Consider the following 13,671-nt stretch of genomic DNA (forward strand, 5'->3'; position numbering starts at 1 on the left):
GAATTCAAAGAAATAGCAAGCACAATGTAGGGGTAGAGTCAGAAAAGCTAAAGAGCAGAATGAACTCAGGCTTGCTAGAGAGGTTACAAACAATAAAAAGAGGGTTTTTTTATATGTCCGCAGCAAAAGGAAGAAGAAGGAAATGGTAGGCCACTCCGTGGAGAAGATGGCAAAATCCTAACAGAAGACAGAGAAACGGCAGAATTACTCAACACCTTGTTTGCCTCAGTGTTCTCAGAAAAGGAAAAGAGTGCTCAACCTGAGGATAATAGAGCAGAGGGCAGAATAGGGGAATTTCAGCACAGAATAAGTAAAGAGATAGTACAGGAATATCTGGTTAATCTAAATGAATATAAATCTCCAGGACCAGATGAACTACATCCAAGGGTATTAAAAGAACTGGCAAATGTAATATCGGAGCCATTGGCAATAATCTTTGAGAACTTCTGGATAACAGGAGAAGTCCCAGCAGACTGGAGGAGGGCAAACATTGTCCCCATCTTCAAAAAGGGAAAAAAAGAGGATCCCAACAATTATCGTCCAGTTAGTCTGACATCAATACCAGGAAAGATTCTAGAGCAGATCATTGAACAGAGAGTCTGTGAACATCTAGAAAGCAATGCCATAATCACAAAAAGTCAACATGGGTTTCAGAGAAACAAGTCATGCCAGATTAATCTGATCTCTTTTTTTGATAAAATTACCAGCTTGGTAGATGAAGGGAATGCTGTGGATATAGTATATCTTGATTTCAGTAAGGCCTTTGACAAGGTTCCCCATGACATTCTTGCAAACAAGTTTGTAAAATGTGGGCTAGACAAGGCAACTGTTACATGGATTTGTAATTGGTTGACTGGCCAAAGTCAAAGGGTGCTCAACAATGGCTCCTTTTCATCCTGGAGAGAAGTAACCAGTGGGGTCTCACAGGGCTCTGTCCTGGGCCCAGTGCTATTCAACAACTTTATCAAGGACTTGGAGGACAAAATTGGGGGCATACTTATCAAATCTGCAGATGACACCAAACTGGGGGGAGTAGCTAATACCCGAGAGGACAGGATCAAAATTCAAGATGACCTGAATAGACTAGAAAACTGGGCCAAAGTTAACAAAATGAAATTCAACATGGAGAAGTACTGCACTTAGGGCAGAAAAATGAAATGCACAGATATAGGATGGTGGACACCTGGCTGAACAAGACTACACGTGAAAGGGATCTGGGAGTCCAAGCAGACCACAAGTTGAACATGAGTCAACAGTGAGACGCAGCAGCTAAAAAGGCCAATGCAATTTTAGGCTGCATCAATAAAAATATAGTGTCTAGATCAAGGGAAGTAATGGTGCCACTATATTCCTATATATATATAGCTAGCTAGATTTTGTAATTTGTAATTGCTACTGCAATTTTTAATGTAAAGTTTTTGCTGTTTTTATTGTGTCTTATATTGTACTGGTATGCTGTACTGGCATGTGTATGTAATCCGACTTGATCATTGGAAAGGCGGGCTAGAAATAAATATTTTATTATTATTATTTTTATTCTGCTTTGGTCAGGCCCCACCTGGAATATTGCGTCCAGTTGTGGGCACCACAATTTAAAAAGGATGTGTAGAAAATGGAGCATGTCCAAAGGAGAGCGACTAAAATGTTGAAGGGTCTGGAAGCCATGCCCTACAAGGAACGACTTAGGGAGCAGAGGATGTTTAGCATGGAGAAAAGAAGATTAAGAGGTGATATGATAGCCCTGTTTAAATATTTGAAGGGATCTCATATTGAGGAGGGAGCAAACTTGTTTTCTGCTGCTCCAGAGATTAGGACCTGGAACAATGGATGCAATCTACAGCAAAAGAGATTCCACTTCAACATTAGGAAGAACTTCTTGACAGTGAGGGCTGTTCAATAGTGGAACACACTCCCTTGGAGTGTAATGGAATCTCCCTCCTTGGAGGTCTTTAAACAGAGGCTGGATGGCCATCTGTCAGGGATGCTTTGATTTGGATTTCCTGCATGGCAGGGGGTTGGACCGGATGGCGCTTTCGGTCTCTTCCAACTCTATTATTCTATGATTCTATGAAAGTCAAAGGTTGAGACTATACAGCAGCTTCACACACATCTTCCAAGGGCAACCCATTAAGAAAAGCAGATGAGATATGTACTGCCCTGGTAGAATGGGCTCGAATTTGAGCAGATAGAGTCTTTCCTGCAGTGTCCTAAGCAAAATGAATGACAGCAACCACCCATCTAGAAAACCTCTGTGAGGAAAGGAGTTGACCTAGTCTCGAATTCTAATAGCAAAACAAAGGCCTGTTACAGACATCCAAAATAAAGCTGCTTCGAGTCACAGTGGAGGTATGGTGTTTCAATGATGCATGCGTCCTTAAGAGTCCAGAAGCCACACCAAAGCCACGCTCCAGTCCTTAGGGCTGGAGCGTGGCTTTGGTGCGACTTCTGGACTCTTAGGACGCATGCATCATTGAAACACCATACCTCCACTGTGACTCGAAGCAGCTTTATTTTGGCTGTCTGTAACAGGCCAAAGAGTTTATTTGATAGCTTAGAATTTGAAGTTCTTTCTAGATAGAAATCCAAGACTTGTCGAACATCGAGCAAATGTAGAGCTCAATCTGCATCAGAATTCGGATAAAGGTAGGCAATACAAATGAAAGGACATTGTATGAAATATTCAACCTGCTCAAATTCAAGCCCATTCTACCAGGGCAGTACTTATCTCATCTGCTTTTCTTAATGGGTTGCCCTTGGAAGATGTGGGTGAAGCTGCTGTATGGTCTCAACCTTTAACTTTCATTTCTCAGGGTTCTGTCTTGGGTCCTTTACTAGTCTCCCTTTATACCCTGTACCTGGGAAATCTTATTAGCTCCTATGGCTTTCAATATCACATGTACGCCGAAGACACCCAGCTATACTTCTCTATCCCTGAGATTTCGCCGGGTGTTAACCAGCGATTATCATCATGTCTTGCTGCTGCCTCTGAGTGGATGATTCACCAGTGCCTGAAGCTCAACATGACCAAAACTGAGCTACTTGTCTTCCCACCCAAGCCATCTTTGCAATGTTCTTTGTCCATTACTGTGAATGACATTTCTATTCAATCTGTCAATGAGGCCCATAGTTTTGGCTTCCTATTTGACTGTTCCCTATCGTTCACTCCATATCCAGGCTACAGCCAAGTCATGCAGATTCTTTCTTTATAATCTCATCAGAATTCAACCATTTCTTTCTGTTTTGACGATGAAGACTTTGGTGAAAGCATTGGTGATGTCATGCCTGGATTATAGCAATTCATTGCTAGTGGATCTTCCTATTTCCCACCTTAGCCCCCTAATCTTTGTGCAGTGCTCAGCGGCCAAGATCATCTTCTCCACCCATCGCTTTGACCTTGTTATTATCCCTCCATTGGCTACCCATTCCTTTCAGAAGCTGATATAAAATTCTTCTCCTGACCTTTAAAATCCTTCATATCTTGGCTCCCTCTTATTTGTCAGCATTCATCTTTCCTTACCGCCCTCCACGCGCATTGAGATCTTATGACACCAGCCTCCTGACCCAGCCAAGGGTCTCCTCCTCCCCTGCTTGAATCTGCCCCTTCTCCTGTGCTGCTCCTAATATTTGGAATCTTGTCCCCCCAAAATTAAGAACTATTACTTCCTTGGCTAATTTTAAGGCCAAATTGAAGACATTCTTGTTTAGGGAGGCATTCCAAATTACTGGTTGTTAATCTGCTCCTCATTTTGTTTTTATTGTATACTTTTTAGTATTATTTTAGAAATATTTTGATCATGTAATGTTGTTGTTGTTTTAGGCTGTACGCTGCTTGGCAGGTTTTTATTCTTTTTTCCCCTTATTTTATTTGAAACTTGCTATGTAAAGTGTTGTGCAAACTTTACAATGTTCTATAAATAAATATTAATAATAAATAATAGTAAAAGAAGCATTGTTCCAAGACTTGAATCAGATGAGGCTTTGAATCCTCAAAAGTGTAAAGGATCAGTTTCAATGCTTGATGCCCACAACGTACTTCCAAAGACTCCACTCCTCCTTCCCTGCCTCAAGGTGATATGCCTTTGATTTCACAACAGTCCATACTGATTGGATCTTCCACCTCATGCCATTTTGATGAGAGGAAGAAGAAAAAGAAAAAGCATTTGAAACATGACAAGACTCATCCACAGATGCATTCTTCCACCTTGGTACTAAGGTCTGTCAATCCATGTCTGGTCAAAAGTCCCCCTCCCCATTGGGAATTTTGCAGGTGGAAGTTCAAGTGGGTTCGGCTTCAGAAAGTGAGATTATTGACTCCCCTCGAAAGGGTGCTGACTCTCTTCATGGGCATGCACTAACTAAAATGGCTGCATGACCTGTCATGCTATCACTGCCAAGGACACCTACTGTGAATCTTTCTCTTTCATGTAAAGTGACAGATCGTTTCCCTTCCTCCTCTCGGTCCCCTTCCTATAGGTACCGAGAGAGGTTTCCTTCTATTCATTACTGAGGGAGATCTCGATCTCGACATGGTTTGAGATCGGACAGAAGACTCTGTGATGTGTCTCAAGATCTTCAGCACTATGACAATCAAATGGGATATTCTTGATATTCTTTGCGCTGTATTTGAGAACCAATGGAATTGATATATGACAGAGACTCAGGTCATTACCTTCTTCAGATGGCTTATGACTAGGAGGTTCCTTGCCATCAATATGCATATGACTTACTTTAGTATGCAGCTTCCTCTCTGTCAAGATCTGTCATAGGGGAGATTATCAGACAAGGGAAATTGGAAGTATAATCCAATGGCAATCTGAACGCAATCATGGGGTTTAACGTTATTGCGTGATAACCCACTACACACAAATTCGGGCAATGGGAAGTCAATTTGAACGCAATCATGTGGTTTCACGTTATTGCATGATAGTCTGTCACACGCAAATTCAGGCAATGGCATGCTATTTTCGGGCAATGGGAAGCCAGTTCAAATGCAATGCGCATTCACGTAATTGCGCTAAACTAGCGACTTTAAGTGAATGCGTTCTGGCCCCACTTTCTTTTCATTCGAATTTAAGAGAAATTCCTCCCGTTTGATAAGCTCCATTACAATCCACCCTGGTCTCTCAAATTCAAGGCCCTTCATCCCTGAAACATGTGTCAAAGACGCTTATATCACAAACTATGGATGTTCCACAAGATTTACCTACTCCAGTCCCTCCTTGAAACTAGTCTCTCCTGGACAAACCCTTACTGCAATCTCCTCTTCATTCTCCATCTCCTCATTCAGAGTCTGTTTCAGTTGAGATGGAATCTAGTTCACTGGCCAAGAGAAAAGTATCCATCCACTAGGTTAACAGAGCCCGAATCAGCCTCCCCAATAGATGTTCTTGGAACAAATTACATGGATGGCAAATGCACCGGACATTCAAGTGCAACACCTTGATGCTGACCCATTGGATCCAATCTATGAACGGATTTAGTTGAAGGTACCCACCCTTTTCCCTTTCTACCATCAATGTCAAAGATTTCGCAGCATTCATGGACTATGCCATCCACTGCTAGAAAGATTGAAAACTTGTATTGAGTTACACCATCAGAATCGACATGGCTCTTTGAGCATCCCAGGCTGAAATTCAGTGATAGTAGAAGCATCTCAGGCCAAATTTATTCCTTGATCATCATTGACGTTAGCTGACAAGAAAGGCCACAAGCTTGACATCATGGTGAAGAAATTCTATTAAACATCTGTACTGAATCTTTGCATAACCAACTCATGGCATGCATGAAGGCATATCAGCAGCTTTTGCAGGAAAGACTGTTGCTTTTGCTTGTTGGCTAATGCATTATATGGCAATGTCCACTCGCTTGCAGGGCACCAAATCAATTCTGCTTGTCACATGGCAGATTGTGCAGCTAAGGTCATGGCTGGTTCAGTCACTCTCAGGTGGCATACATGGCTCCATTCTTGCCATCTTTTGATGCAAGCAAAGAGTACAATAGAGGAGATGACTTTTGATGATTCTGCCCTTTTTAACAAAGAGAGGGAAACTTGAATTCACAAGATGACAACTAAAAACTATGGGATGACCTCATCCTATAAGGCAGGGGTTGGCAATGTATGGCCCACAGGCTGCATCCATCCCGGCGAGGCCTTGGGACCGGCCCTAGCCCGGTCCTGACGCCAATTGCCGCCGACACCAGGCGGTACTGCGGCGGTGGCAGGCAGGGCGCCAAGGAGGGTGGGCCGCAGATGGCCTCCATGGCCAAGGAGGCGGAGGAGGAAGGTGCAGAGGCAGGCACGGCGATGGCGATGGCGGCGGAGGCTCCCTTTGCCAGGATGCCTTTGCACTGCGCTGTGCTGCGATGTGTTGTATGCAGTGCGCACAGTGCGCTGCTGCCGCTGCCTCCACAATCTTTGCATCAGCCTCCTCTTGCCCTGCGTGAGCCTGCAGGGTCGCGCGCAGGGCTAAATAGGAGGAGTTTCTCCTCTTGGAGCTGGCTGGCCAATGGCTGCTGGCAGGGGGCGGGCGGTTGGAGCTCCAGTCTGCTCCCATTGGCCAGCCAGCCTCAAGAGGAGGAGCTCCTCTAGTTCCCATGTGGGCCGGCCCAGGCCTGGCTAGGGTGCAGGGGCCAGCGGAGGAGGAGGAGGAGGAAGAGGAGGAGGGAGGGAGGGAGGGAGGGAGGGAGGGAGGAAGGAGGAGGAAGAGGAAGAGTAACAGGAGGAGGAAGAGGAAGAGGGAGGAAGAGTAGCAGGAGGAGGAGGAGGAAGGGGGAGGAAGAGTAGCAGGAGGAGGAAAAGGAGGAGGAGGAGGAAGAAGAAGAAGAAGAGTAGCAGGAAGAGGAGGAGGAGGATTTCCATTCCATTTGTACAGGTCTTCTTTGTTTTAACAATAATGGTGGTGGTGGTGGTGGTGGTGGTGATGATGATGATGATGATGATGATGATGATGATATCAGTCAGTTTCTGAGGCATGCACTCACTCTTTCTGAAGGCGAGACAGTGTGACTTTCCAAAGTGCATTTCTGTGTATTTTCGGTGCTTTTAATGCTAAAAGGTCTGCTTTAACAATGATGATGATGATGATGATGATGATGATGGTGATGGTGATGGTGATATTGATATCAGCCAGCTTCTGAGGCATGGCCAAACTCATGCGCAGTGAAGAAAAACCAAAATACCTTGACCAAGTACACACTTCTGAGAAGTATAGTTGGTGCAAGACACCTGAAACTGATTTTGTTTTTTACTTCAAAATATGATGTGTGCAGTGTATGTAGGAATTATTTTTTATTTTTTATTTTTTTATTTAAAATTTTTAAAAATTATTTAATTATTTATTTTTTGGCTTCGGCCCCCCCCCCAGTTGTCTGAGGGACAGCAACCCGGCCCCCAGCTCAAAAAGATTGCCTACCCCTGCTATAAGGGATCTTACAAGCCTCGGTGCTCAGGTTATTGACAGGCTTATGGACAGAGATTTTCCTTCAGCCCTTCCTTCTCTAGAAGGCAAAGGTTCCCGTCCCAGTCATCATCTTCATCAGGAAAGTGACAGCCCCTTCCCTTTAAATATCAGTCATCCTTTAAGAAAAAGGTGGAGACCAAAGAAAGAGGGGTCTTTAACTGGTGGCTCCCATGTTTGTCTAACAACCCTGCAATATTTGGAAACAGACTGGTGCAATTCCATCCTTCCTTCCTGGTCTTGGATAATCACTGACTCCTGGGTGCTGGACAGTGTAAGGGAATACCCCCACAGGTATACTAATTGACATTCCTCCATCATCCACCTTACTCAGCAAAATGTCAACGTTTTTGGAGAAAGGAGCCATCGAACCCATTTTGGTCTCTCTCCTTCTGAGATGATCCCCCTCCTCCCCCATACTTCATAGTATTGAAAAAGGATGGAGGACTGTAGCCAATACTAGATCTAAAACAGCTGAATTCATACATTGGCCACCAGCACTTCCACATGGTAACTTTGAAGTTGATCCTTCCACTTTTACAATGAAACTATTGGTTTGCAACTCTTGACCTCAAGAATGCCTATTTCCATTTCAGAATTTGACATTCTCACAGAAGGTTTCTGTCCTTTGCTGTGGGACAAAAACTATTCCAGTTTTGTGTCCTTCCCTTACAATTGTCAACAGCTCCAAGAGTTTTCACCAAATGCATGAGTATTGTTGCTGCGTTCCTTCGTCAGCAAGGAGTAACAGTATTCCCTTATGTAGACAATTGGCTTCTGGTTGCAGGTTCAAAAGAATTGCTAATCATCGGAATCAAGTGAACTCTTGCTCTTTTAGAATCTCTGGGCCTAGTGGTCAAATGAGAAAAGTCCAATCTCTTTCCATTCCAAGAGCTGAGGTTCATCAATAGCATACTGAATTTGAGAGTAGGAATGGTTTATCTACCTCAAGACGGGTTTCATGCTCTGATACAGTCTGTCTTGAAATGTAGACATTTCAGGAGGACTTTGGACAGGTCAGTGCAGGCCCTATTAGGACACATGGCCTTGACCACACCAGTCACACTGTTCACACGAATTTAATTTTCTCCTTTCCAGTCATGATTCCTCTCAATCTTCCATCCTCGGATGGACCAATCTTTCAAAGCTCTCACCATCCCTTGGTCTGTAAGGAAGTCCCTAGGATGGTGGTTCCTACCTGCCAATATCTGTATGGGAATCCGTTTCCTTCTACCTCAACATACTTTGGCAGTGACCACAGATGCTTTGACAAAAGGTTGGGGTGCACACACAGAGGGACTTACGGTAAGGGGACTTATGGTCTGCCATCGGATCGACAATGCACATCAATGCTCTCAAGCTATTATCGTTGTGGAAGGCTCTCAAAGCTTCTGAATCCGTACTTTGAAACAAAAACATCTTACTGGTTACAGACAATACTTTAGTAATGTTCTATCTGAACAAACAAGGAGGCAGGAGGTCCTGAACTCTTCTTGATTTGATGATTCAGATTTGGGAGTAGTGCACTGCCAAGAAAGTCTTCCTGAATGCTGTCCATCTATCAGGAGAAGACAACATACTTGTGGACAAGCTGAACCATTCACCGAATTCGTGCCATGAATGGATGCTCCATCCCTAGGTTCTTCAGGCCGTATTTTAGAAGTGAAGGTTTCCAAAGATAGACCTGTTCATGACCCATGTCAACAAACAGTGTCCACAGTTTTGTTCCAGGGCCCAAACATATGGCTCTCAAGGCAATGCCTTTCTTTTCACATGGAGAGGTCAGCTGATGGACACTTTTCCACCATTCCCCCTAATAACCAGGCTGATTGCCAAACTGAGTATCAATCAAGTAGATGTCATCCTGCTCACCTCATGGTGGCCAAGACAACCATGGTTCACCTCACTTCTCCGTTTAGCTTACAGAAGGTACTCTCGGTTGTCCACAAATTGCCTCTTCATCCTAATCAGCTGACAATTCAATAAGGCTGGGTTCACCATTCAGACCTAGACACCCTTCAGTTGGTGGAGTGAAGGATTTGTCCTTAAGATTGTTGCCGGATGCTGTTTGTACTGTTATCATGGCAGCGCATAAACCTTCAACTCAGAAATCTTGCACTCGGAAGTGGAACAAGTTTCTTGAATTCCTGGCTAAGCAGCAAGTTTTTCCTTCAAATGGTCCATCAAGTACTTGATTTCATCTTGATGTTATTGGATACACGGTTTTCATTATCTTCAGTACATTATCTTCAGTACTTCACTGCCATCTCACTGCATTTCCAGCTTGAAGGTCATCCTTCATCTTTTCAACATCCTCTTTTTAAAAAGTTATTTAAAGGATTCAAGAATTTTCATCCTCCTTGTCCCAGGACTGATAGTTGGCATGGGTTTTGGACTTGGTCCTTTCCCATTCGAGCCTATGGCTTGAGCAGATCTGAAATTACTTACCTGGAAGATGGTGTTTTTAGTTGTGATTACTTCTGTCAGGAGGGCTGGTGCGCATTGTGTGCTTCAAGTGGACCAAACTCATCTCCACTTTCATCAGAATAAGGTAGCGTTACAGCCAGATATAAGGGTTTTTTTTACCAAAAGTTCTTTATGAGGCCTGTCAATCTCTGCCCAAACATTGCCAGCAGAATGGGCCAACAAAGTCTCAGGCATCAACTCTGGAGGCGCAGAGATCATTCATCGTCAGAGCTTTAGACAATTTTAAGGCCTGTTCATACAGCAAAGCCTTAACTCTCGACTCCCAATTTTTACACACTGGAGGCATGAAGGCCTTACAATGGACACATGTACTACCATTGTGTCCCTCTCCAAGACAAAGGAGACAATGGGAGTGGTCATCAAGGCCAGGAAGCTTGGTCCTATAGTCGTTACACCTCTTAAACGAGGTTGAAACAGATGCTATTTTCTTACAGAGTAGACTTTGAATGGTCTGAAATCAAAAATGCTAAGGTAGTCCAAGTTTTAGAAGGGTCATCTGAAAGAAGAGTACTCCAAGAAGAAAGAAGAGTTGTTACTATAAGAACTATCAACAATCCAAGCTGTAAACCAAAGATAGATATCAAGAAAAGCCAAGTCAAACCAAGAAATCACACCAACAAGGTTCCTTAGATTCTGCTAACATGGTGGACGAAAAGGAACTGAGATAAATGAGCAGGAACGGTGAGAGTATAATAAGAAGTGGGCAGAGTTACCACCAAAAATCTGCCTAGCTATCCCAGAAGGTTCCTAATATGCTCTACACAGGCACAGGAATATCCAATTGAGGGACTGTTCACACTACATTTTAAACTGGTTTGCAAACAAGTTTAAATTGGGGTCGTTCACACTTGCATTGGGTTTTCCTGACCTGAGTTCAGGGGGGCCTGGTGCAAATCCCCCTTAACCCAGTTTTTTTTTAAGATGGGGATTTCAGAGGCTCTTTTCAAAAGAACTGGGTTCTTTTGAACCTCTGAAATCCCCATCTTTTCAAAAGAACTGGGTTCTACTCCTCATCTGCCCCCCCCCACACACACACACACACCTGCCTTGGGTCTGATTTCCTCCACTTGCTCTTCCTCTCTTCCTCCCTTTCCTCTGCAATATTTTAGAACAATCTTACAATGTAATACTAAAAATGTTTTCTCATAAGTCCCAAAGAGTTCAATGGGACATTTTGCTTCAATGTCCTGATGGCAGCAATCCTTCACACACTTATTTGGGAATAGGTCATGTGGCATATATTTCAGAGCAGAAACAAGATCCAAATGTATGAGACAAATTTATAAAACTAAAATCTATAGAAACAAATATTAACAATACTGTTTATAGAATCTGCATCTAAATGGCAAGCAGTTGGACACAGCTTGGAAATTCTGGTTAGTGGTCTTTCTATTAAAAGCTTTGTTGTTTTTGTTAATTGCAATCAAACTGACTTTGACTTAGAAACACAGAATCTGAGGGCCCATTCAGACTACCTTTTAACCCGGAGGAGAAATTGATTCTTCCACGTGAAGTTCATATTGGGTCTGATTCTGTCACAATCCATTTTGAGGCATGCACAAGCAAATGCCCCTTAGCGCGAGGTATCCAGATTCGGAGTAAAATCCGTCTTTTCTGAAAAATCCCAGGTTCCGCAAAATATGAACTTGCCCCCGATCATGATCGGGGCAAATTCAGGGCGGGATTAAGGTCAGAGGGCGGGTAGAGGGCAGAGCATTCCCTCCCTTCATCGGAGAAGGAGGAGGAGGACGGAGCCTCGGGATTGAAAAAAGAGTAATGAGAGGAGGCAAAAAAGAGTAATCAGAGATGTTTATCACACTATACTCTTAAAGTGCTACTATTCCACTTTGTTCTCTGTTCTCTGCCTGAGAATTCTAAATACCCCTCCTTAAAACTGCAAATCCCAGAATGCAACAGGAGGCAGCTAGAGGAGTCAAAGTGGAATAGTAGCACTTTAAGAGTATAGTGTGATAAACATCAAGGTGAGAGGAGACTCAAGGGTGACAGGAGGCAAAAAAGGGAAATTGGGGTGAGAGGAGACTCAAGGGTGTCAGGAGGCAAAAAAGGGCAATCAGGGTGAGAGGAGACTCAAGGGTGACAGGAGGCAAAAAAGGGGAATCGGAGTGAGTGGTTTTTGCTTCAGGGAGGGTCGGAAGGGAGGGAGGGAGGGAGGAGGAGGAGGAGGAGGAGGATTGCCACGGGAAATTGGGCTGCGGAGCCAAGCCGGAGGAAGGATGTAGGGAAATCAGGCTGAGGAAATTTTTTTTTATTTTTGACAGTCTATGCGCATGATGTTTTGGGTGACATAGAATGTGTGTGTGCTTGCTTGTGCTACTTTTATTTCCTCTTGTTCCTGGAACTTAAGAGCCATTATTATTATTATTATTATTATTATTTGTGTTATATGCGGGTGCTACAATCAGAATGCCTGCACTGCATTTCCCTTTTATTCCCAATTGATTCCATGGGTCTACTTTAGTTGGAACTGACAAGTCACTCTCTCTCAGCCTCAGTGGAAGGCAATGGCAAACCTCCTCTGAAGAGAATGTAAGCAGGAAGAAAAGGGTCAGTTCAGGTCAGGTCAGAGGCAGGGCATGAACGGAGCTCGCACCAGGCACCTTCCCCCCCCCTTTTTTTTATTTTTTTAAATTATTTTTGACAAAATATGCACATGTTTTTTGCTTGAGGCAGATATATAGATGGATAGAACGTGGCTAGCTGCTTGTTCCCTTTCCCTTTCATTTGCTCGCTTCCAGCAAAGGGGAAATGTTGCAAAGGGCAAGACTTTTTTTCCTTTGCGAATGAATGCTACAATCCGAATGTTACAACGTTGCTCTTGTCAATTTGGCAAATTGGCAAACTGATACATGCTTTTGCTACTGAATTGCTTTTAAAAGCAAAAAAGAATGCAAGGCAATCACATCCTTTTCTGGCATTTCCGAGGTGATGAATTTATTATTATTATTATTATTATTATTACATGTGTAAGAGGCATTCTGGGGTGGCAAGGAGGGGGGATACAAAATGCATTAGCTTGCATTTTGGGGTTGAAAATGGGGCCAAGGGCAGATCATAACCTGCACTGACCTAAATGCCCACAACACACACACACACAAGGTTTTTAAATTTGACAAAATGTGCACATTTTGGTGCCTGGTCCTAAAAAAAAGGAGGGGGCAAGCACACTGCCAATGCCCCAATGAGTGCTGGAAATGTCACCTATGACGATCACTTGATTGACAGCAGGCGCCTTCGTGTTAAACCCGGATTTCCCCAAGAGGGCATTCGGGTTAAAATGCCCCTGATTTGTAGTGAGCACTTGCTTATGGAGAGATTCGGGAGGGGGCCCCCCGAATCTGCTAGTTCCTTCCAGAGCAAAACCGCCAGTGGGAATAGGGTCAACGAGTTAGAAGAGACCACAAGGGTCATCCATTCCAACTCCCTGCCACACAGGAATACACAATAAAAACACTTTCCACAGATAGCCATCCAGTGTCTATTTAAAAACTTCCAAATAGGAAGACTACACCACTGTTCCACTGTTGAACAGCTCTTGTTCTTGTGGGAAGCTGCAGCTTGGTATGCGGAGGGGGAGAAGAAGGGCTAAAATCTGGGAAGACTGTGTTGAGCTGCTAACAAATAGGCTGAAGGCTCTTGTAACAGGTGAAGTGTTTAGACTCAAACATTTGCAACTGGGAAAAAACTCTCTCAGTCCTGATAACAGCGA

General features: G+C 43.7%; 1 protein-coding gene across 1 annotated transcript in view; it reads right to left on the reverse strand.

The window, feature by feature from the left end:
- Nucleotides 1-13,671, reverse strand: part of LOC149319011 (cilia- and flagella-associated protein 99-like) — a 78,738-nt gene that overhangs the window by 56,821 nt on the left and 8,246 nt on the right. The gene's annotated exons all lie outside the window — the stretch shown is intronic.

The sequence above is a fragment of the Sceloporus occidentalis genome, unplaced genomic scaffold, assembly GCF_023333645.1.
Source record: "Sceloporus occidentalis isolate IW3139 unplaced genomic scaffold, rSceOcc1.0.p SCAF_2, whole genome shotgun sequence".
NCBI lineage: Eukaryota > Metazoa > Chordata > Lepidosauria > Squamata > Phrynosomatidae > Sceloporus > Sceloporus occidentalis.